At 39.0% G+C, this 25,043-nt stretch overlaps 1 long non-coding RNA gene and 1 other non-coding gene across 2 annotated transcripts; one reads left to right on the top strand and one right to left on the bottom strand.

Moving 5' to 3' along the window:
* Positions 1-251: 251 nt before the first annotated feature.
* LOC120107271 lies at positions 252-1,876 on the bottom strand. The gene is made up of 3 exons (XR_005509152.1): positions 1,661-1,876; positions 1,450-1,557; positions 252-272 (listed from the first exon to the last, which is right to left on the bottom strand). It is a non-coding gene; the product is annotated as an uncharacterized LOC120107271 (long non-coding RNA).
* Positions 1,877-11,476: 9,600 nt separating this feature from the next.
* Positions 11,477-11,582, top strand: LOC120107272. Its single transcript, XR_005509153.1, has one exon. It is a non-coding gene; the product is annotated as a small nucleolar RNA R71 (small nucleolar RNA).
* Positions 11,583-25,043: the final 13,461 nt, after the last annotated feature.

Here is a 25,043-nt window from a genome sequence, read left to right as displayed (position 1 = left end):
AAGATAAACGATAATACAGAATCACTTCCCATGGCCGTAGTTTGTAAGTCTTTTTGAACTCCAGTATCCTTGTAATCCTCTGATCTCAGTCCTCACATTACTAATCTTAAAGAAACGAAAACAGGACAGTAGAAATGTTCAAATGGACTCACAGATGCAATTGATGCATCTTGCAATGATTAAAAAGGATATCATTTCTTGAACGGCTCACTATAGCAAATGTAGCATCTTCAAGTTCCACCAACCAGAGCCCTCCAGCTTTAGTGTAGTCTCTGCAAGGTTAGAAGTATTAGAAATAGTCTTCAAAGTTAACAAGTATTTAACTTAATGTTTTCTCAAAAAAAGAAAAAAGTATATAACTAGTCATAAATATAATTACTAAAAATTTTGGCACATACGGAAAAATATTGCTTTGTAAATATTTGATGTTCATTATTCACATTAAAGTTCTTACCTTTCATAGGGAAAATTGCAAATGCTGGTTAAATTATCCACCATCTGTGATTTCCAAATAATAGTATATGATTTGTCTTTGTAACATGTCACTATATGTTTAAAAGCTCTTAACACATCAAGTTATAATCATGAATGGATTTTGTATCAAATATGATGAACATTGGGATAAGTCTCGCAAGTTAATTTGACAGTCTAAAGCAAGATTTAGAAAAGGATCAGACAGAAAAGAAGGTGTTCAAAACACAGAATAAGGTGAACTTTAACTTTATGTGCTTTCATTTATTTGAAATAAACTTTTACCAAAACAAAAGAAAAATTATGTATAAAAATGAGAGTTTGGCACCTGGGATTTAATTATCATACTAAACTTTAGCAAGGCCTTTCTCTCATGTTCATACTCCATTGCTAAAAATTTCTAAGAAATAAACATATAAAAATATATGTTTTGGCTCTCAGAGAATAATTAAAAGATCAAAGAATCCTTGAACTGATAGAGACAGAGAACAATTACCAACGGTCCATGAGTTTCCATTTATGTACCAGCTCTAATGACATGTTCCTTAAAAAAAAATCAGTGCGGTCTGGATAACATTTCAGGAAAACAAATGATGAGGGACTAGAAAATTCTTAAAAAATAAGAGGAAATTCCAGAACCTCCAGCATTGTATATATTTACATAAACTCACATTTACAGCACTATCTGTCAGAATTATACACATCTTTATATTATATGTTAAAAATTAAATACATGCATAGTTTCCATCACTTCGGAGTATAAATTCGTACCCTCTTTTGATGCATATATAAGCAACACAGAGCTAAACAATCATAATGGCTACTTTCTGTCGGTAAAGAGTAAAGCTTCGGTCTCTGTTTTGTTGCCAAACTAGATCCGAGAACATTAAAATCAGTCATTCTAACACTAAACAATGTCCGGACACTTCAATATACAATCGTTTTTCCATAAATTGGGAAACAAAATAGAAATTTTACCAGCATAGCTACGAACCGTCTGGATCCGACCAACTTCCTTTGCAAGCAAAGGTAATTCCACCTGCAAGATTCTCCCAGCACTCGGCAATCCCGCTTCCACCTCTCCATCTAAGTCCCAAACGAATTCATTAACATGTTCACAAGATCCAACCAGACAAAAGCACATAGAATACACCAAGAAAACAAAATAATTAAACAGAAAAGGACGCACATGGAGGAGCTGGGGAATTAGGGTTGTGGCCGCGGGGAACCTCGAGATGGGGGAGCATTAGAACCCTCGAAGCCGGGATCGAGAAGGAGTAGCGTCCTTCGGACCTCGTCGGAGCGAGAGAGCCATGTGGACGCGGCGAGGGAGAGCCTATTCCGGAGGCGGAGGAGATCGGTTTCGAGATCGCCGCACTCTCGATTCAGCCGGGCAACGAGGGATGGAGCCCGTGGAGAGGTCCTCCAGGGCCTTGAAATGGTCGTCAAGAAAAACCTCGAAGGCGGCGGGGGAGAACGGAGGAGCTCGGCAGCGCCGCCGGCGCCTCCATCGGTGTCCCCAAGTCGACCTCAACAGTCGATCTTAGCGGCTACTCTCATTAGATTCGGAGGACACTTGTCGGAGGACTATAACGGAAGCGGACTCGTTTTGGAGATGATCTGGACAAGCCCGAGGCTTGTCCGGCCGGGTTCCTTTGTTCGGCTTTTGAGACCAGATTTGTTCAGATAGGACAAGGTCAGGAGCTTAGGCGATCCTTGAACAGACTCGAAGCCTGGGTGCTCGAAATATACATCAATTTAATTGCCGGCCCCTCCATAGACCCTGTTATAATATAATGCTTCAGTTGACCGGTTGTATAATTGCTGGTCCAGAGGGCTAGTATTACTTTAACCTCCGATTCTTAGCCCATCCCTTCCTACCATGAAATCCTAACTCCTGTCCTTCCTGACCCACCTCCTATCCTTTGAATGAATGAAGTTATCTCCTCGTCTTCCACTTGTTTGCTCAATTTTCTCCAAAGCGTTCAGCTCAGGATTACTCGACTTGTAGACTTCAATCTAGCTGCTTAGGTCAGGCATGTCGATATCTTGACTGTGACATAATTCAGAATGGTTCAGCATCTGGCTCGAGGTAAGGCTGCCTGGGACTAGCTGGTGAGAGCACTATGGCAGGAACAAGCGGCCTACACCCCAGTCATTACTCATTATATGGCTGGGCGCTATCCCCTTTCCTCGTAAAGGTGAGATTGTCGTCATGCTGACCTGTGTTCGAGGTCCCAAGAGACTTTTCTCAAACAAGGATTCATTGAGCTTTGGGTAGTTCTAAATACACCCCCCCTATTGCCTCAGGACACCCCCCAAAATTAAAAAAAAATTAAATACTCTCTACACCCCCCCATTTGCTAAGGACACCCCTAAAAAATTGAAAATTCCTAAATTACCCCCCACCCCTCCCCACCCCCCCGCCTCCGCCTCCTCCTCCTCCCCCCTCCCCTCTTCCCGCCCACCTCTGCCTCCCCCTCATCCCTCTCCCCTCCCTCCTCCGCCCCGCCTCTGCCTCCTCCTCCTCCCCCCTCCTCATCCTCCTCCTCCCCCTCCCCCTCTTCCCGCCCACCTCTGCCTCCCCCTCATCCCTCTCCCCTCCTCCTCCGCCTATTCACCCTCCTCCTCCTCCTCCCTCCTCCCTCCTCCTACTCCTCCACCCCTCTACCTCCGCCCCCCATCCCCATCCCCTCTTACTCTGCATCCCCCTCCGCCTTCTCCCCCTTCTTTGCCTCCTCCTCCACCCCCTATTCCTCCCTGCTCCCATTCCTCCTCCTCCTCCTACCCCTCCTCCCCCTTTCTCCTCCACCTCCCCCTCCTCCTCCTCCTCCACCTCCCCCTCCTCCAACTACCCCTCCCCCCTCCGCCGCCTCCTCCCCACCCTCCTACCCCTCCTCCCCTTCCCTCCGCCGAACAGAAGGATTCTGTTCGGTTGAGGGTTGCCGAACAGAAGCCTTCTGTTCGGCACTGGATCGCCGAACAGAAGCCTTCTGTTCGGCACCGTTCAGCCGAACAGAAGAATTTTGTTCGGCGATCCAGTGCCGAACGGAGCACGAAACGGAGGAGGAGGAAGGGGGTGTACTGAGAAAATTCAAGGGCAATATGGTAATTACACTAAAGGTTAGTTTGGGTATTTTTTTTTTTAATTTTTGGGGGGTGTCCTGAGCAATAGGGGGGGTGTATTTAGAACTACCCTTGAGCTTTGCATCATCTTTATTTGGATGATGACTTTGGATGATGCCGTCCAACAGCCGATTCGTAGGATATATTTTCTGAAATGAATGCGAATCACCTAGGGATTCAGAGTTGGACATGCGGCAAGTCATTAAGTTGGGGACCCTCTGTAAATAGAGCAAGGATTAGCCATTTGGAGAAAGGGGTCGATCTCTACAACTCTTCACTGCTACCTTTCTCCTTCGCTTGAGCCTGACGAGTTATTGGGATGTTGGGACTATTCCAAGTCCATTCGGTGGAACTTTCGATAGCAATGGAGCGATTGATGGAAATCGAAGACATGCTCGTCCTTTGCTGAAGTGAGCTGGTTGCCATGAAGGTGGCGTCAGTCCGTCATAAGGCGGTGGAGGCAAAGGTGGAATTGAAGTTGGCTACAACCTAAGTTGAGGATGCAGACCTTAAAGTCTCCAGACTAGTGATGGAATTGCCAAGTCATGGTCACAGCATGCCGCAAAGGACAGAAGCCAGGCTATTCTGATGGCAGAGCACAAATTTTTGGCTACAATTGAATATAATTGTGTTGGGTCTTCGCCAAGGACCACCTAATTGAGGATTCCTATGTGGCCACATAAGAGTAGCATAGTGCAAGGTAAGTGTTGGACTCCTAGATGTTGTAGTCACTGAGAGCTTTGTTACCTTTGAACTGCCCACATGAGTTACTATTTTATCTGAATTGTAGTGTTTCACATCCACTCCTTTGCATATGTACCTTGTTGATGAGCTTGTACTATTGTAATTGGAGCAATGGATGATGCACGTAAGCAAGGGAGTTAAGGTCGCTAGAAAAAGAGTGCCTTTGCCTCATTAGTGGTTGGCCTTTTCTAAGGGTTGAGTCTCAAACTCAGACCAAATTTCAAACTCACCATCAGAGAACACTGGGGGGACTTGCCCTCCTAGAAATTGATGGTCACTAGCGGTGTTTGCAGGCCGCATTCACCAGGAAGGACCGTTGATGTCTCGATGATCGACCGTCTGAAGAGCTAGTATCTTCACTTGGGCTATCTTGCCCCAAGGAGGTCGCTTAGTTTGCCAACTTCTGGGTCCGAGGACAGCATCTGTACTTGGGTTTTTTACGACCTAAGAGTCTAGTTAGCACATGAAGTCTTTGGCATGAGGACTGGTATCTCCACTTGGGTCATTACAACTTGGAAAGGTTAGTTAGCTCGCAAAGCCTTCGATGCAAGGGTCGATACTTGGACCGTCTCAACCTAAAGAGGCCGATTACAAGCCAAGTCTTGGTGCGAGGGCCCACATCTCCACTTGGGTCATTCCAACTTGGAGAGATCAGTTAGCGTGCCTAGACTTTGGTGCAAGGGGCAGTAGTTGGGCTATCCCAATCTGAATAGGTCAGTTAGTATGCTAAGTCTTTGACGCCAGAGTTCATACTTAGGCCGTCCTAACCTAAGGCTGATACTTGTGCCATCTCGACTTGAAGAGGTCAGTTAGCATGCTAAGTCTTCAATTCAAGAGCCGGCATCTCCATTTTGGTTGTTCCAACCTAAAGTGGTCGATTAGCATGCCAAGTCTTTGGTACGAGGGCCAATATCTCTACTTGTGTGGACCCAAAAGGTTTGATTTTAATGATATAAAATATTTAAGTTAAAAGTTTACTAATCATATATTTGGAGTATACAAGAATGTTCACAGAAAGCCAAAACAATATCAATCCAAATTTCTCAAAGTGGAAAGAATGTAAGTCAAAATTATGAAGTTCCATATAAGGGAAGCCGACCCCAAGACACTAGGAGCCAACCCCTGAGTGTCCATAGACTTAAAAATAAGACCTTAGTTTGGGATGGTTTCATGAGTCGAATCCAAGAGAACATGAGTCAACCCCGGCACAACAAAGAAAATTGGCACACTTTCATGAGTCTAACCCAAGAGAACATGAGTCGACCCTGAAAAAATAAAGAAGATTGGCATACTTTCATGAGTCGACCTTTGGATCATTCGAGTCGACTCCAGAATAATCTTAGGTGAAAGAAAGAGATGGGTGAAAAACTGGACATCTACCCTAGAGAATCATGAGTTGACTCCTGCCGAGCATGAATTGACCTAAGTACAGGGCTAGTCAACCCATGATTGGCCACAAACAGAAGACAAAAGGCAATTAAAACCAACACTTTTGCGAGTCGACCCTAGTAGATCATGAGTTGACTTCTGGCAAGCTCGAGTTAACTTAAGCTCGAGTTCCATGTTGAGGTATAGTGTCTCGCTCAGATGCTCGAGGTGGTAGGTTTCAGGTGCATCCCTTCAGATATCCTATATGGATTCCTTTGCTCATACAGAGAGTTGATCGGTTCTTTCAATTTTGAAAATAAACCATGCAATAGCACGTATCCTGTAGGATAGTGATTACGGGTGTCGGTCCACAGGGATTGAAGAATAGGTTATTTTTTTTTTAAAAAATAAATCAAAAAGAAGAATTGCTAACTTGATTTAACTAAATTAAACTATGAGTACGGATTGGAATTTATCAGAGTAAATAGATCTAGGGTTTGGAATCCACCACATAGCATTGCATCAAGGATTGTGTTCTTAATTTTTATCTTTTGGAGAGGCATGCAATTTTGGCTACAAGCCTTTTAAAATAAAAACATAAAGAGTGTTAGGAAAATCCATCTTTGGTATAGCATGAAGTGTCTACCTAAGTATGCTAATCTAGGATGCAGCACACCTCATCTTCCTGGGCATGGATCATCTTAGACTACTTTAGCAAACATGAATAGTAAATGGCATGCTCAAAGTTTAAACATCATAAAAAGATATTTCATTGAAGATAAGAATTTTAAACAAGATCCAAAATAATAAAAAAAATAAGACTACAATGCCCTGATACATTGCTAGGGCTTCATCCAGCCCTAGATTAGATGTTTAGCCGAGCATGGCTTCCGGATGACCTCCCATCTGCAAATGAAAGCCTTCACCTCCCATCATTCCCAAAATATCACAAAACATTCTCTTTCCCCCTCCTTTCTCTTTTTTTTATTTCTTTTCTCTCCCTCTCGGCTTTCTTCTTCTCCCGAACAGAGCCTCCTCTGTTCTTCAAAACCGAGCTCTCCCCCTGCCACCGAACACCCTCCTCCTTTTATAGTGGATGAATGGCGTCAATGGCGTGGCTGGATCTTGGGAGGGATCCGTGGAGCGTTTGATTGTAATGGCCGGAAATGAAGCCGGCCGCTGGATCGACGGGAGGTGGAGGGAAGAAGATGAGATGGCCGCGGGGATCGACGGGAGGTGGAGGGAAGAAGATGAGATGGCCGCGGGATCGATGGGAGGTGTTGATGCGGAGTATCTGGATCTCGGAGAAGCCGGGGACTGAGCTGTAGATGAATGCCGAGCTGGGTTTCCGGGCGGTTGGGAGCCGATCACGGCTTGGTGCTAGGGATGAATCCGGACGGAAAGATGTTGCAGGTGTCCGGGTGCTGTGCGAATGATGAATTGGAAGCGTTACGATCGGAAGGAGAGGCGGGGGATCCGGTCGCTGGCTGCACCCCGTGGAACTCGTGCTGGAACAAGTTGATGCGGAGCATTTGATTTCCGACGGTTGGAGCGGCTCGTTGATTGCAGCGGAGGAGTGATCGCCGGCGGAGCATCCGGGAATGAAGACGATGCCATGGCCGGATGCGAAAGATGCCCGGCTGATCTCCCTCTTGGATTTGGCGCGCGGATGATGGGGGATCGAGTTGTTGTGAGCGAGGTGGGATCACGGGAAGGTTTGGCAGCGGGAGGAAGAAGATAAACAGTGGAATCTATATATATATATATTTTTATTTATTTATTTATTTATTTATGTTTTTATTTATTTATTTTTTTATTTTTTTTAACACTGTTCATATGAACAGTGTTTTAACGGGACACTGTTTATATGAACAGTGAATCGTGAATTTTTAGTTATTATTATTATAAATTTTATATGAAGGCAGATAACGAATTGGTTGGGAATTGACTTTGGGTTTGAGGTGGGTCATGATGGTTGACTTGTCCTTTAGCCCATTGTCATTTAATTCTTGCTAAGCTGTTTCAGATCGAACTCGACCAGACAAGACTAAAAACCGGACCGTGACCTAATAAAAAGAGTTAATCAAACCTTTGCCCCATACATAATTAATTATAACTTTCGATCGAATCCGGACCAAAACCCATTTAATTATAGCCTTAGTTTGATTACAACTCCATTAGGTTACCAAATCGGGTCAACACAATCTCCTCCTTATATGTTTTCATGAAAGATTATAACCAGGAGAGAGACAAGTTTAGAGTCTGTTTTGAGAAAAGAATTATTTACCTCTTACCATATTTTAAATTCATTTCAATGTTTATTTAATTTTATGGTAAAATATATATTTATCAGTTTAAAAACATTGATAAGTGCTATGGAAAGATAACTAAATTATAGATTATTAAGCACTTATCACACCCCCCAAATCTATGTTTTACTAGTCCTCGAGCAAAATAAAACTAGAAAAGAAGAATTTTAACTCACTTTCGCAAGCATCGCGGTTACATTTACCATATGTAACAAGGCTTTAAACCCCTAGGTTACCCTAGTGGACGAGTTGTAGTCTCGTGAGGATTTTCAGTAAAGATACCCACAAACTTCAATAAATCATTTATCATTATTGTTATTATTAATCTCTTTTTTTAAAAAAAATATAATAAAAGATACATAAATGATAAGAATTTCAAAGCACACATGGTTTTATTTACTAAGTCAGCCCAAATCCTAGGTCAAGATGCAATTCAAGTTGAAGTCATTAAGTTTCCGTTAGGGAGTTGTAAGACTTATTTATACTGGAGTGCTTGGTGAAATCTGGGCCGTACACAAGCTAAGGGTTCGGATCAACAAAATATTGCAAAGACTAGTAGTTTTCAAGGATTGGTCGAAAGGACCTGTTCACTGATTCAAAATCATTTTATCTGCAGGATTTCGAGAGTTGTGGATATTTACTTTAGTACCTCACGGGCTTTATCTGTAATATTCCAGTTTACTCGAATTTTTACAAACGACGGCTTTCACACTATTGTCTTTTTCAAGGTCAATACAGAGTTTTTTTTTTTGTTCCTTTTTATATATATATTGTGCACTTTTACTCTTGTGGTGATTTCTCCGTGTAACGAGCAATCAGTCGACAACTGTCACACCAGTTGGCATAAGGTGTCGGGCATCAAGACTCCCCTAAGGACTTATGCTCGGAGTTCTCATCACAAGCCCACTTGACCTTTGACAATAGGTAGCCCCTTTTCGATGTTCCTGACTAAATCCATTATTATTGATGATATTTTTTTTTTTTGGATTAGATAAGTATGATTCATCAGGGTCCAAGGTTGCTACTATACTATCAATATAATGTCGAGCCTAGACCTTAGAAGTGTCGGCCAGTGTGTAGTGAAATTTCGAAGTATTAATTAGCTTACAACTCCCTAAGAGAGACTTAATGAAAAGAACTTAAATTTGTATTACTTCCGACTAGTCATTGGGCTTTTTTAGATTTTTTATTCCTTGTGTGTTTAGCATTCTCGCATTAATGTATAGAAATGAGGTTTTTTTTAAAAAAAAACAAAAACTTTTTCTTTTTTTTAATTTTTTTTATTATTATTTTATAAAAATGAAAATGAACACATTTTTTTAAAAGATATTTTTATTTTTTTATTTTTTTATTTCTTTTGATAAACCTGACATTATGAAGTGAAAACGAATGCAAGCTTTTCTTTTTTTTTTAATTTTTTTATTATTATTATTTTATAAAAAAATGAAAATGAGCACATTTTTTTTAAAAAAAGATATTTTTATTTTTTATTTTTTATTTCTTTTGATAAACCTGACATTATGAAGTGAAAACGAATGCAAGAGATGCAAACAAAACAAAAAATAAAAAAATACTTAAAAATACCTCCAAACCTAAACCTAACATTGTCCTCAATGTTTAAAGAAATCTAAGAGAATTGGGTTGCCTCCCAACAGCGCTAAGTTTATTGTCTTCAACCAGACACAGTGAGATAGTTTTTTGCATCTCCTTTTATGAGGACATCTATTTTGTCTATCATAAAACACTCAACTTCCCTCGCGGGTTGGTCGGCCGCATTGAACACATTTAATTTTACCTTCATGTTCCCAAATGATATGTTCATTACCCCTGTTCTACAATTGATGCATGCATTGGCTGTTGCTAAAAAGGGCCGCCCGAGGATCACGGAGATTTGTTTATTAGGATTGGGCTCATATTCCATATCAAGGACAATGAAATCTACTGGAAAATAGAATTTGTCTACCTTGACAAGAACATCTTCAATTATCCCACGTGGTGTTTTTACAGATCGATCAAACCAATTGAAGGGATACCGAGGTTGGTTTTAACTCACCTAAACCAAGTTTCTCATAAACTGAATAAGGTAAAAGGTTGACACTTGCCCCTAGATCTAAGAGTGCTCAATCAATGAAATTATTTCCTAAGACACAGGAGATCGTGGGAGCACCAGGATCTTTGAATTTGGAGGGGTGTTGTGTTGGAGAATAGAACTCACTTGCTCAGTTAGGAAGACCTTTTTAGGCACATGTGTCCTAGATTTTCGCTTTTGTGTACAAAGGTCTTTGAGAAATTTGGCATAGGAGGGAACTTGTCTGATGGCATCAAGGAGTGGGAGGTTGATTTTAACTTGTTTGAAGACCTCTATCATCTCTTCTAATGAAGTTCCCTTTTGCCAAATGGAGAGGGTGAAGTAAGAGCTTCAGGAAATGGGGCCTTTGGGATGTGAGTTTTGGCAGAAGATGGACTAGCTGAAGAAGAAGAAGAAGGTTTTAGATTTTCATTTGACACATTTCTATCCTCTTCTTCACCTTCCTTATTGTTGTCCTCCCCAATCTTATTGTCTATTATACGTCCACTCCTTAGGGTAGTCAAAGCATTGGCTTGTTCATGATGAATTGCATTTAATTGATTTTCTTGAGCCATGTATTGTCCCCTAGGATTACTTAGTGGTTGGCTTGGAAGCTTTCCTTCCTCTCGCTTGTTCAGTGCATTAGCTAGTTGCCCCATCTGGGGTTATTGGCTTGGCGATTGATTGTGTGTGAGAGTGCACCAATTGTGTAATGGTTTCCAAACCTTGAAGGGCGTTCAACACTTTCTCCTCAAAGGCTGTGTTTCTTTGGGGTGGAGGAGGAGTGTGTTGAAATTGAATCGAGGGACGGTAGGGATGAATATTTTGTGGGGTTTGAAAATTCTGAGGATTTTGAAAATTTTGGGAATAGGGTTGGGCTGTGTTCGAAGCTTGCTGCTTCCAAGAAAAGTTTGGATGATTTCGCCATCCCGGGTTATATGTATTGGAAAATGGGTCATTACCCGGTCTGGGCTGTGTTTGAGCAGCATTGATGTGTTCTTGCACGAGTTCGGAGAATTGGGGCACTGAGGGGCACTCATGAATAGGGTGGGATGGGCTAGAACAAATAGTACACACTTGTGCTTGGGAAGAGTTCCTGTAATGCCCACCTATCATCAGTTGGTCAATCTTATGGGACAATGCATCTACCTTGCTAGACAGGTCCATAGAATGACTTATCTCACAAATGGTCCCTTTTCTTTGAGAACTCGGGGGTGCTTGACGAGAACATGAAGCATGGTGGAGGGAGTTTTCATTAAGATTTTCAAATAATTTCCATGCTTCATGCTCATTTTGAAGCATAAAAGTGCCCCCGCATGCAGCATCGATCATCTGACGGTTTCGTTCTGTCAATCCGTCATAAAAACATTGCACTAGTTGCCACTTAGGTATTTGATGATGAGGGCATTTACGGATTAGGTCCCTAAATCTCTCCCAAGTTTCATGAAATTCTTCTCCCTCAGTTTGGGAGAAGCTTGTAATGGCACGTCTAAACTGGTTCGTTCTTCCTATGGGAAAGTATTTTTTAAGGAATTCTTGTTGCATTTGATCCCAAGAACGAATTGAGTTAGCTTCTAAAGAATTCAGCCATTGTTTGGCTCTATCTTTAAGGAAGAAGGGAAATAACCTAAGTTTCAAGGCATCATCAGTGAAGTTCTGAATCTTGACAGTGGTGCAAATCTCAAGAAATTCATCTAAATGTTTGTAGGGGTCTTCGTTGGTGAGCCCATAAAAAGATGGGAGCATTTGGATCACACTAGACTTTATTTTATATTGTACAGCTGCTACCTCAGGTAATCGAATGCAAGATGGGGAAGTGTAAATAGTGGGAGTAAAGTACTCCCTCAGGAGTTTGGGTTGTTCTTCAGCCATCTTAAGAGGTGGGGATGATCCTAATGTTTTGATCTTAGCTCGAATATTCCTAAGGGTTTGTTCTATTTCAGGGTCAAAAGGTAATAGGTTTCGTACTCTAGAACGACTACCGTGCATACACTAGTACTCGATCAGTCAAGCATGCAATAAAAGAGAAAAGCATATCAATCCTAGTCTTTGTCCTAAAATCACTAGACAGCTCCTAACTGGTTTGAAGAGGGCACCTAAGCCTCCAATCCGGTCTAATAAACCGAGTTGACCAGGTAAGCTCTCAGGTAAGTGGAGGGGTCACGATGCGTTCGCAAAGGTCCCACTTAAAACCCACTTGCCTCGAACAGATGAACTGTCTCCCTTATAGGGACAAAGCTTGCCTAGACATCAACTAAGCCACAGAGCGAAATTGGTGCAACTTTCGGTGATCTTCATCCTATTGAGCTCGAATGTCCCTAGGAGCCAACGTCTAATTGATTTTAATTAAAGTGACACTATGTGAGATTGAGTTCACCTAAGTTGGGCAAGAGTCCGGTGATGAAATCCGGCTCTTATCTTGTTGGGGTGATTGCCCTTACTAAGTGCAAATGAATTGGTGTATGTGTATCAGGCATGCATTCACACTTTTGCTGAAATTAAAATCAAACAATCACCACAAAATTTCAAGCTAATACTTAATTTAAATAAGAAAGGTTTAGAGGTTACCAAAGAAAATTTTTCCAGCAATTTAATTTTTTTTTAGGCAAACCTCTGCAACATTTCTTTTCCAGCAGTTCTCTTTTTGATCATCCCAGATTTTTCCTTCGATTCCTGATCAAATAAGATCAAAAAAAAATTTTTTTAAAAAAAATTAGTAGAAAAAAAAGATAAGAAAAGTAACAATAATAGAAAATAATTTTTTTTTATTTATATATTTTTTTGAAAGTTTTTTTTGTTAATTAATTAATTTTTTTTAATGATAGGAAAAATAACTATGCTAGCAATCCCCGGCAACGGCGCCAAAAATTGATCGGTTCTTTCAATTTTGAAAATAAACCACGCAATAGCACGTATCCTGTAGGATAGTGATTACGGGTGTCGGTCCACAGGGATTGAGAATATGTTATTTTTCTTTTAAAAATAAATCAAAAAGAAGAATTTGCTAACTTGATTTAACTAAATTAAACTATGAGTACGGATTGAAATTTATCAGAGTAAATAGATCTAGGGTTTGGAATCCACCATATAGCATTGCATCAAGGATTGTGTTCTTAATTTTTATCTTTTGGAGAGGCATGCAATTTTGGCTACAAACCTTTTAAAATAAAAACATAAAGAGTGTTAGGAAAATTCATCTTTGGTATAGCATGAAGTGTCTACCTAAGTATGCTAATCTAGGATGCAGCACACCTCATCTTCCTAGGCATGGATCATCTTAGACTACTTTAGCAAACATGAATAGTAAATGGCATGCTCAAAGTTTAAACATCATAAAAAGATATTTTATTGAAGATAAGAATTTAAACAAGATCCAAAATAATAAAGAAAATAAGAACTACAATGCCCTGATACATTGCTAGGGCTTCATCCAGCCCTAGATTAGATGTTTAGCCAAGCATGGCTTCCGGATGACCTCCCATCTGCAAATGAAAGCCTTCACCTCCCATCATTCCCAAAATATCACAAAACATTCTCTTTCCCCCTCCTTTCTCTTTTTTTTTTATTTCTTTTTCTCTCCCTCTCGGCTTTCTTCTTCTCCCGAACAGAGCCTCCTCTGTTCTTCAAACCGAGCTCTCCCCCTGCCACCGAACGCCCTCCTCCTTTTATAGTGGATGAATGGCGTCAATGGCGTGGCTGGATCTTGGGAGGGATCCGTGGAGCGTTTGATTGTAATGGCCGAAAATGAAGCCGGCCGCTGGATCGACGGGAGGTGGAGGGAAGAAGATGAGATGGCCGCGGGATCGACGGGAGGTGGAGGGAAGAAGATGAGATGGCCGCGGGATCGATGGGAGGTGTTGATGCGGAGTATCTGGATCTCGGAGAAGCCGGGGACTGAGCTGTAGATGAATGCCGAGCTGGGTTTCCGGCGGTTGGGAGCCGATCACGGCTTGGTGCTAGGGATGAATCCGGACGGAAAGATGTTGCAGGTGTCCGGGTGCTGTGTGAATGATGAATTGGAAGCGTTACGATCGAAAGGAGAGGCGGGGGATCCGGTTGCTGGCTGCACCCCGTGGAACTCGTGCTGGAACGGGCTGATGCAGAGCATTTGATTCCCGACGGTTGGAGCGGCTCGTTGATTGCAGCGGAGGAGTGATTGCCGGCAGAGCATCCGGGAATGAAGACGACGCCATGGCCGGATGCGGAAGATGCCCGGCTGATCTCCCTCTTGGATTTGGCGCGCGGATGATGGGGGATCGAGTTGTTGTGAGCGAGGCGGGATCACGGGAAGGTTTGGCAGCGGGAGGAAGAAGATAAACAGTGGAATCTATTTATATATATATTTTTATTTATTTATTTATTTATATTTTTATTTATTTATTTATTTATTTTTTTAACACTGTTCATATGAACAGTGTTTTAACGGGACACTGTTTATATGAACAGTGAATCGTGAATTTTTTGTTATTATTATTATAAATTTTATATGAAGGCAGATAACGAATTGGTTGGGAATTGACTTTGGGTTTGAGGTGGGTCATGATGGTTGACTTGTCCTTGAGCCCATTGTCATTTAATTCTTGCTAAGCTGCTTCAGATCGAACTCGACCAGACAAGACTAAAAACCGGGACCGTGACCTAATAAAAAGGGTTAATCAAACCTTTGCCCCATACATAATTAATTATAACTTTCGATCGAATCAAGACCAAAACCCATTTAATTATAGCCTTAGCTTGATTACAACTCCATTAGGTTACCAAATCGGGTCAACACAATCTCCTCCTTATATGTTTTCATGAAAGATTATAACCAGGAGAGAGACAAGTTTAGAGTCTGTTTTGAGAAAAAAATTATTTACCTCTTACCATATTTTAAATTCATTTCAATATTTATTTAATTTTATGGTAAAATATATATTTATCAGTTTAAAAACATTGATAAATGCTATGGAAAGATAACTAAATTATAGATTATTAAGCACTTATCAAGAGTCCACCCATTGCGAGGGTAACTCGATCTCCACGGGGATCACCTCCTCAATGCCAAAGGTGAGGTTGAAGGATGTTTCTCCAACTGGAGTCTGATGCATGGTTTGGTATGCCCAAAGGATGTTGTGGAGCCTATCCTCCTAGAGTCTCCATTCTCTATCCATCCACCCTGTAGGATGGTTCTATTGGTCACTTTAGCTTCTCCATTCAACTAGGGTGCCCGATTGAGGTGAGATGGTATTATATTTGCAAGTTGGCATAGAATCCTCTGAAGCTGGCATTGTCGAACTTCTTTCAATTGTTGGTGATAATGGATCAGGAAAGTCCGAAGTTCCATATAATACATCTCGACACAAATTCTTAAGAATTTTTCTCGATGATCCAAGCTAAGGGCTTAGCTTCACCCACTTATTGAAGTAGTCGATAGCAACTATCAGGAACTTTCTTTGCCTGATTGCTTGAGGGAACAATCTAAAGATATCCATCCTCCACTGGGCGAATGGCTATGGATCATTGACTGGCATAAGTGGTGTTGCCGACTGCTGCTGGAAATTTGTGTGACCTCGACTGCTACTGACTTTCTTACAAAGTCAGTAGCATTCCTCTAAATGCTCGGCTAGTAGTAATTTTGTCGTAGAACCTTATAGGCCAGCACTCTACCCCTTAGATGGTTGCTACAAATTCTTTCATGGACTTTTCGGAGCACATATTCAGCTTCGGACAATCGAAGACACCGAAAGAGGGGAAGAGTGAAGGACCTTCTATCAGAGACACCACAGCTTGGTTATTCCACCTTCGAGCTTCCCTCTAGCTCGACTCAACAATGATCTATAATATAGAGGCCAGTTCCTCTTTTATGCTCGACCGATCAAGCACTTCTAGATAGGCCATCTTGCGAAGGCCGAGATAAGCTGTGGTGGCAAGTCTCGATAGTAGGCCAGCTCTCGCATTTTCTGATCTTGAGATCTACAGAATATCAAACTCCTTGAAGGACGAGGAAATATCTTTGACCCTTTGTAGGTACTGCGCCATTATAGGGGACCCTGCTTCAATGTTTCCTCAAACTTGTATGGCAACCAACTGAGACTCAATGAGAGCTTTAGGTGTTGAACCCAAGCTCCTGAGCGAGTTTCAACCCAATGAGGAGGGCTTCATTCCGCTTCATTATTTGAGGCTTCAAAGCCAAAGCATAGTGCATACTCTATGATGACTCCTTTCGGACTGGTTAGGATGAGTTTGGCTCGACTCTTGCTCAGGATAGAGGATCCATCAATATGGAATGTCCAGGAATCCTTTGACTCACCTCCTCTAACGACGTGCCTACTTCTGCATCATCGGAGATCGAGCATTCCACAATGAAATCTGCCAACACTTGTACCTTAATAGAGGGTCTTGTCTGGTCATGGGTGTCGAATTCTCTGAGCTCAACCACCAATTTGACGAACCTCCCCGATGAATTGAGCTTCTACAAGACTTGATTTAATGGTTGGTCGGTCAACACGATGACAAAGTGAGCCTGAAAGTATGGATGGAGTCTTCTGGCCAAGATGACTAGAGCATAGGCTACCTTATCCAACTTAGGGTACCTCATTTCTGCATCTTGGAGGATCCGACTTACGTAGTATACTGGCCTTTGGATTTTGCCCTCTTTCTAGGCAAGGACCGAGCTTACGACCACTGGGGAGAAAGCAAAGGTCTAGCATGTCACCTAGACTTGGCTTGGAAAGAAACAGTTGTGTGCTGAGATAGTTCGGCAACTGTTCAAAAGGGGCTTGCCATTCTTCTATCTAGAAGAAGTGTTGCCCAAGGTGACAAGCCAAGAGGGGGGGGGGGGGGAATTGGTTTCTCTTAATTTTAACTCTCTTACTTATGTTAAATGATGAGTTAGTGAACTTAAACAAATCGCAATACAAACAACAAGAAGTATAGTGGTTCGGTGCTCTCCTTAGCACCTACGTCCACTCCCCAAGCGACCCCTTGGGAATTCACTATAATCCCGCGGATTATAGTTGGATTGTTTTCCAAGCTCACAATCCAAAAACCTTTACACTTTGGTTTTTCGGGTTCACCAAAAACCTATGTTGGTTTTACGGGCTCACCAACGAACCTATACAATTGGTTTTACGGGTTCACCAACCACCTACGTTGGTTTTACGGGTTGACCAACAACTTACGTTGGTTTTACGGGCTTACCAACAACCTACGTTGGTTTTACGGGCTTACCAACAACCTACAATGTTGGTTTTACGAGCTTACCAACAAACCTTACAACAAGGTGATTAATAAAAGAAGTAAGAAGATTTAAGCTCCTAGATGAGCAAATATAACAATATAATCTACAAAGAAGAGTTTAGAGAATAGTTATCGCTTGATGTGTCTTCTCTCTTCTTTGTCAAGGATGCTTCACTCTTCAAGGGTGGATGGAGCTCTTAATGACTCTTGGAATCTGCTCAACCACTTTCTTTTGACTCTTGAATGAAGCACTTGGATGAAGCTTGCCTTGCTAGGGTTTTCTCTTGAATGCACTTGATGTATTTTTCCAAGCCTGCTTCCTCTGATGAATACTCCCTCTTAAATACTTCTCCAACCTCCAAATAGTCCTTCCTGACCGTTGGATTGAAGAAACTAGCCGTTTATAGCCGTTGGGAGTCCAAAAAGCACTTCTGCACAACTAGCCGTTATGCTTCTGCCCGTGCTTGGGTCGACCCAAACTTTTCTTGGGTCGACCCAAACCACTGTTCATCAGATTTGGGTCAGCTCAAACTTTTCTTGGGTCGACCCAAACCACTGTTCATCAGATTTGGGTCAGCTCAAACTTTTCTTGGGTCGGCCCTGTCAGAACCACAGAACCTTGTATTTCAGCCTTCCTTCACTTGGGTCGACTCAACATTTCTTTGGGTCGACTCAAGGTTCAGTTGGGTCGACTCAACTTTTGCTTGGGTCGACCCTCTCAGGGTTTCCAGAGAACCTTTTCTGTCATGTATTTTGTCATTGTCTTTGGGTCGACCCTCTCACTGTTTGGGTCGACTCAAGCTTGGGTCGACTCAACTTCATCTTGGGTCGACCCTCTCAGTATTTCCAGAGAACCATTTTTCTGAGTCTTTGAGAGGCTTGAGGTTTGGGTCGACTCATGCTTTCCTTGGGTCGACCCAAATTACTGTTCATCTGTGCCATTTTTGCAGAAGTGTGCCAAATGCTTTTTGATGTGCCGGGGTCGACCCAATCAACCTTGGGGTCGACTCAATCCACACTTTGTTGCAACTCAAGGTTAGATTCATCCAAATAAACAATGAAATGCATTTATACAAATATACTGAGAGTAACAGACTTATAAATGAAGTATCGAATTAACTTGTAACATACTCTTGATTATTGCTTGTTAATCATCAAAATAACACTATCATCCTCAATCTCCCCCTTTTTGATGATTACAAAATATAGAGTATGAGCATATTGATACTTATCTTAAGATCAGTTTTCAAAGGGCTCAAGTTGCTGAATTTCAGCTTTTCAAATATGAGAGTGAAGTCTCCCCCTATATCATTCAAATGTTTTCAATTTGACTTTTTGAATTGCTCCCCCTTTCATTTATATTTCATTAAAGATGAAACTTCAAAAATTTGAGATAAAGCATAAGTTTCAGATTATGTATCGAGGTGTGAAAGGTATGTGCCAAATTCTGAAATTTGATAGAAATTTTTGACTTGATCATTTTCATTGTTGCAAATTGCTCCCCCTTGGATGCATATGCTTTCCTATATGATTTTCAAGTTGTTTTACAAGTTATTTCGTTATTTCTCCTTCTTTCTTTACTTCTCTTATCACTCTGTCTTTACTTCTCCCCTTATTACATTACTCTTTCTTTACTTCTCCCCCTTTTTGTTATCATCAAATAGATGCATGGGAAAAGACACAATAAATAACAAGCATTCAAACTTCATTGATCAAAATAGGAACATATTAGTACAATAATGCCAAAACAAAAACAAATGCAATGTTCCTCAATCAAAGTTCAAAATACATGATCAACACAAAATTCATATGAGAACTAGATACATATCCTAGGCTCTAAACAGAAATGCTAATATCAGCCTAGGGAGTATCTAATGGCTGTGATCTAGTCCTCATCCTCCTAGTGTACGTAGCACGGGGAGGTCGGCTCTGTAGCTTCTCTTTCCGCACGTTGGATCCGTGAGACTCTCCCGGATCGCTTGGCTATGGCTCTCTTGGGTCCCATTTCTCCAAGATCTTGAAGTAATCTAATGTTTGGAGATGATTGGAGGAGATTGGAGAGTGGGGAATAAGGTTTTCGGAAGAAGACAAAGGATAAACAGTGCCCTAGAAGCTCACGGGTCCCCCTTTTAACAGTGGGGTCCCGACGTTGGGTCGACTCAAGAATTTTCTTGGGTCGACTCAACGTTGGGTCGACCCTATTCTGGGTTGGGTCGACCCAAGTTCAGAAATTTTTCCTTTCTCTTCCTTTTCGCTTCTAAAAATTTTCCTTGCTTCCAATCCTTACAAATTCTTTCTGGGACAATGATACATGAGTAAGGAATCTATAGATTACAAGTTTGACTCATGTTTCATGGGTTTTTAGAAATGGGAGAAATGTATCATGAGACTGCTTGCTCCCTTTTATATCTCTTCAATAAAAAGGATCACATATGCCTAATTCCCTCCTTAGCGTACAGAATCTATCTTCACTCAAGGGTTTTGTGAATATGTCAGCTAATTGTTTTTCAGTACATATATGCTCAATACATATGTTTCCATTTTGCACATGATCCCTAATAAAATGATATCTTATTTCTATGTGTTTGGCTTTAGAAATGAGACATTTAAGATGTGAGCCAAAAGTGATCTCTAAATGTAGATTCCAAAGATAGTTTTGAAAACAAGTGTAGATGGAATCTTTTTCAAGTTATTTCAAGGAGTATCAAGAATAATATTCAAAGAAAACACGAATGAAAATCCAATACCCCTTTTTTTTAATATATTAAGTATATAGCAACATGAGAGCAATCTAATTAATTTTTAGAGTATAGTATAAGAGCAGATAAAGATCAAAACTTATATACTCGAAAAATATAAGATTATGTTGAACCCTTAATTCTTAATAACTTCAAAGTTCTTTCATGATATAAAAGTATTGGGGCATAGATACCAAAACATGAATTTATGCAGTGTAGGATACATAAAATTCAAGGCTTTGAAAGTTCTTTTAGAGCTCTCTTAAAGACTTTCTTCTACTCCGTTAAAGATCATAGCATCAAAATCAATTAAAATAAATTGGCTCAGGATTGAAACATTAAAGTATAAGCCAATAAGAACTCATAAGTAGATTCTAAGATAAATTTTCGAAACTGAGACAGATGGAATCCTTTTCAATTAATTTTCAGAAATAAATAATTTACCGATGAATACAGATGGAAATCCAACTTTCAAAAGATATTCAATGAAGCACAAAGTTTAATACCACTTTACAATTAGTATTCTTTGTCTCATCTTTAGATGCGAATTTATACGATTAAGTTTTATATGATCTCTCACTCTGAAATTTTCTTTCTCCTCCTTAATTAATCATTCCATTTGAGAGTTTAGAGTTTGAAGATAATTTTCAATAAAGAGATTGAGTATTTAAAGCTCCCCCTCAAAAGATGCATTTTCTTTCAAACCATTTTTTTTTTTGTTCTTCTATAATATCAAGAATGTAGAGTGATCCAGAATTTTTCAAAATTTATAGCAATCACTCTTTTTAATCTTTCAAGAATAAATTATATTTCCTCTTATTTTTTTTGAATATGTATGAAAATATTAATCAGAAAATAATTCTTTTGAAGCTCAAATTTCTTTCAAAAGTAATTATATTTTCTTTCCTATAAGAATTATTGAAGTGAGTTGAAATATTTTAAGCTTTAGGATCATTAACTCTCTTCTTAAAAACAGCTTTTCTTTTTAATGATAGAAGCATTTAATTATGTAGGAGTGTATATTCAAAATATTAATTTCTTAGTCATAGTTTATATGAAGCACCATAAATCTTTTTAATATCAAAATAATATCATATGTTTAGAACCATTTATTTGCAATCAAGATCATTGAAAAACACATCATTTAGACCAATTTTAGTATACTTATAAGATAGAAGAAGATATGTTTCATATGCGTATCGGAGCAAACAACTAAAGCATCAAAATTAATTCTATTTTTTTTAAACCGTAGTTTTCATCTAGGAATCATTTTGAGTTATTCTCCAAATTTTTTTTTAATTTCTTCCTTTAACCACTCAATGAACATTTTGATTATCTTCATTTGTTTTTCGGTTTTACTTTTCTATGCTCTATATTCTATTTGCTCCCTATCCGGTGGAGTTGGAAGGGGCACGAGGTACTACCACTAGCCTCCCTCTTGTGCCGTCCCTAATATGCCCTACACCGAATAGTTGGGTCAAATAGTGCCGGGTACTACCACTAGCCTCCCCATTGGCACCATCCCTATGATGAGCAATATAGAAATGTTAAAATGTTCACTTCAAACTCTCCTTATTTAAGTGTAATTAATTACGTATTTTATCCCTTTCACTAGTCTCATAGATGTGCCGAATGTATTATGCTTGTTTTGCTTTTTCTTAAGATTGAAGTATTTGCCTTTACTTAGATTTTACTTCTCTTGAATAATATCCATTTTCTTTTCTTTATCTCTCTCTCTTTTTGTTATTCTCAAGTAATTTACATGAAAGAGCAGAATAAAGAAATAATCTTATGTATCATATAGATGTATATCATGCAAACAACATTTTCATTATGCTCAAGAATTCATAGCTTCTTACAAGTCAATTCAAATCAGCATTTTAAGCATATACTTGTGTATTTCATGGTTATGATATAGGCAAAGGAACATTTTAGTTTGAGCAAACCATGAATCAATTTCTAAAAGCATAAGTCAATTAATACATATATAGACATGATATCAAGAAATTAATAATTAAAGATTTTAACCATGCCACAATAAGATTTAAGTTATTGACTTTGCTCAGCTAATTTATGAGAGAGGTATCTAAAATTACCGATTCATTCTATATTCTTCAAGTCAAACTAGATTTCTTATGTGTGAATGTTTGGCTGAAGAAAGTCCTCTCTCTTGTTTGCATGTGAATGTTTATTGTATTTTATGTGGAGGTGTCCTTCAAGTTGAAATCTCTCATTTTCTTGCTCAAGGATCCTGCATTATTAACAAACTCCTTTTCTTTCTTGAAAGAAAGTCATTAGTTTCTTCAAGATACAAAACATTCATCCAACATATTTTTAACTAGATGACTCTATATAAGATATGACAATAGTTGAATGTTGAGTCACTTTACTCAAGAGATTGCCTAAATATAAGCAAGCACATATCACTTGAACTAAAAAGATAGTTTCATTAATCAAGATGGTTCAAGGACAAGCATGTGAGGCAATAGAAAGATTCATCAAGATCAAATCAATTTCTTATTTTTAAAATCAATTTAGCTTAGATTCTATTTGCTTAAGATAATTGTCAATAAGGCATGCTAGCTAAGTTTTGATCAAATTGCCTTAAACAATTATTTCTATCAAAATTCAGATTATGATTCATTTGTTATCAATAAAATATGATTCATTAGAGTTAGATTGAAGTCTTGCATAAGGGCACATAATGAGCATACAATCTGGTCTACTAGCTGTATGATAAAATAATTATTCTATCATGCTTCAATACAGCTTTAAAACAATAGATCTACTTTGCTCATCCTTTTCAAATTCTACAAGATGGGGTCATAGACATACTTTCTTCATGCCAATCTTCTATAAGAGTTTTCTTGTGGACTAACTTTGGTCAATGAAGATCCCCTTCCTTGTTTATCTCCATTCCTTTGGCAAGTTTTGAGATTGTGGTGGCACGCAATCATCTCCCTTATCTTGAATTGGCACGTCATCAATATTCAACTTTTCAAAGTTAATAATTCCTGTATCATCATCAAGAATATTTTCTTTCCTAGCAAACTCACTATCAGACTCATCAAATATGATATTAACTGACTCTTTGACTACAAGAGTTCTTTTATTGAATACTCTGTATGCCTTGCTTAAAGAGTAATATCCAAAGAAGCACTTGTTTTATCAGATTTGGCATATATTTCATTCTTGAGAACATAATATGTATAACTGAAAAACATGAAGGTATGCACCATTTGATTTTCTGTTTTTCATTAGTTCATATAGGGTTTTCTTCAAAAATAGATTTAATAGAAACCTTATAATATGACAAGTTGTGATGATAGCATTAATCAACTGCTATCACAAGGCATTGTCCTTACACAACTAAGGTTCTATTTTTATAACCCCTATATGCAATAGTGTTCTTGGTGCAAAAATAATTGTATTCAATATTATTTTCTATGCAAACCTTATTAACAAATTGCAACCCTTTTCCATTTGAAATCTTTTGTAAGTTTGTGCTAATGCAGAAAATATTTTAATTTAAGTGCCAAGAACAAAACCAATATTAGCTTTGAGAAATTTTCCACAATTACAAAATCAGAAAGCTTATCTCCTAGGTTCACAATCCTAGAGATCCAAATAAGTTCTTATGGAGAATTTTCAAAGGCTAAAGGTGAAAACAATATTTTCAGATTTAGAAATTATTCTAGTTTGTTTTTCTAGATGACATACATAGCAAACTTTGACCTTGCAAAAATTAATCTAAGTGAACCAATGACAAGGTCTTTTGAGATTAAGTCCATACTAGTATGAGTTGATTTTATATGCCAAAACTAGTCTATTTAATCTTGGTATTCTTAATGTATATATAAAAAAAATATACCAAGTAGACATTCTTGTGTTTATGATCAATAGAAGATAATGCCGAGGATAAGAACTCTCAATCAAGTATATAGAGAATTCAAAGAGTTATTCCAAAAGTATTGATTAAGTAAATTATCCATCAATAACTGAAGCATAATATAGGAAGATAGAGTGATTTGGATATATTTTCTTTTCATACCAAAAGTATCACTTATATCACAGAAATGATTAATACTAGCTACAATTTCAATATGAGAGGATGCAAGGATTACTAATTTCATTATTTCTTCCATTTTGGTCACTCTTCTTAATTATATTTTAAGTTCTATTCTTTAACACGTGTCTAGAGAACCCATTGTCCAGATAACATCTTTCATTGGAATCTTTGGTAGCTAGACACATTGGCTAAAAATGATCATGTTTTCAACTTAGAAACCCAAGCTCTTTTGGGTCCTTGCAGGTTAGCTATAATTGTTCCTTTTGGAACCCATATTCTCTTAATTACCATTTTGTCTATTAGTTTGCAGGTTTTAGGATTACAAGTAATATACTTCTGCATATTCTTGCTAAATTTAAACAACATAGATTTAGCAAAAACAGATAATGAATTTTCAGTTTTCTGTTTCTGTTTATTAGTTTCACCAGATTTGTGAAAAATTGTTTTAGGATGAATAGTGGAGGATTTAAGAAATATATTCTCGAAAGATTTTTGAGTGTACCAAGGTTGATATCCCAATCCAGCTTTGTCATATACAGCTCTTGAATTTTCTATCATTAAATTCAGTTTTTCAGAGCTGAGAGTGAATCTTTCAATAGTAGGTTTCAAATTATCAACTTCTTTAGTTAATTTTTCATTATCTTCTGAAAGCAGTTCATTGTTTTTCTTAAGTTTATCATGGCTTTCAGTGAGAAGTTGATTTTTCTGATTTAGTTCTTTATTTTCTTTAATTAAGATTTCAATTTCATTAGTCAGTTTTAGTTTTTCATCTATTAGGATTTGATTTTCATTCTTCAAGTTCTTGTTCCTACAAATAAGTTTCTCATGTTCTAAATACAAATCAGAAAAGACATCATGAAGTTCATCAAATGTAAAATCATCTTTAGTTTTAGCATGTATCTCATATATCTCATCTTCATGTGCCATTA

The sequence above is a fragment of the Phoenix dactylifera genome, unplaced genomic scaffold (genome assembly GCF_009389715.1).
Source record: "Phoenix dactylifera cultivar Barhee BC4 unplaced genomic scaffold, palm_55x_up_171113_PBpolish2nd_filt_p 000811F, whole genome shotgun sequence".
NCBI classification, from domain to species: Eukaryota; Viridiplantae; Streptophyta; class Magnoliopsida; order Arecales; family Arecaceae; genus Phoenix; species Phoenix dactylifera.
Note: the sequence above shows the minus strand (reverse complement) of the source record. Positions and strands in the feature narration are given on the sequence as shown.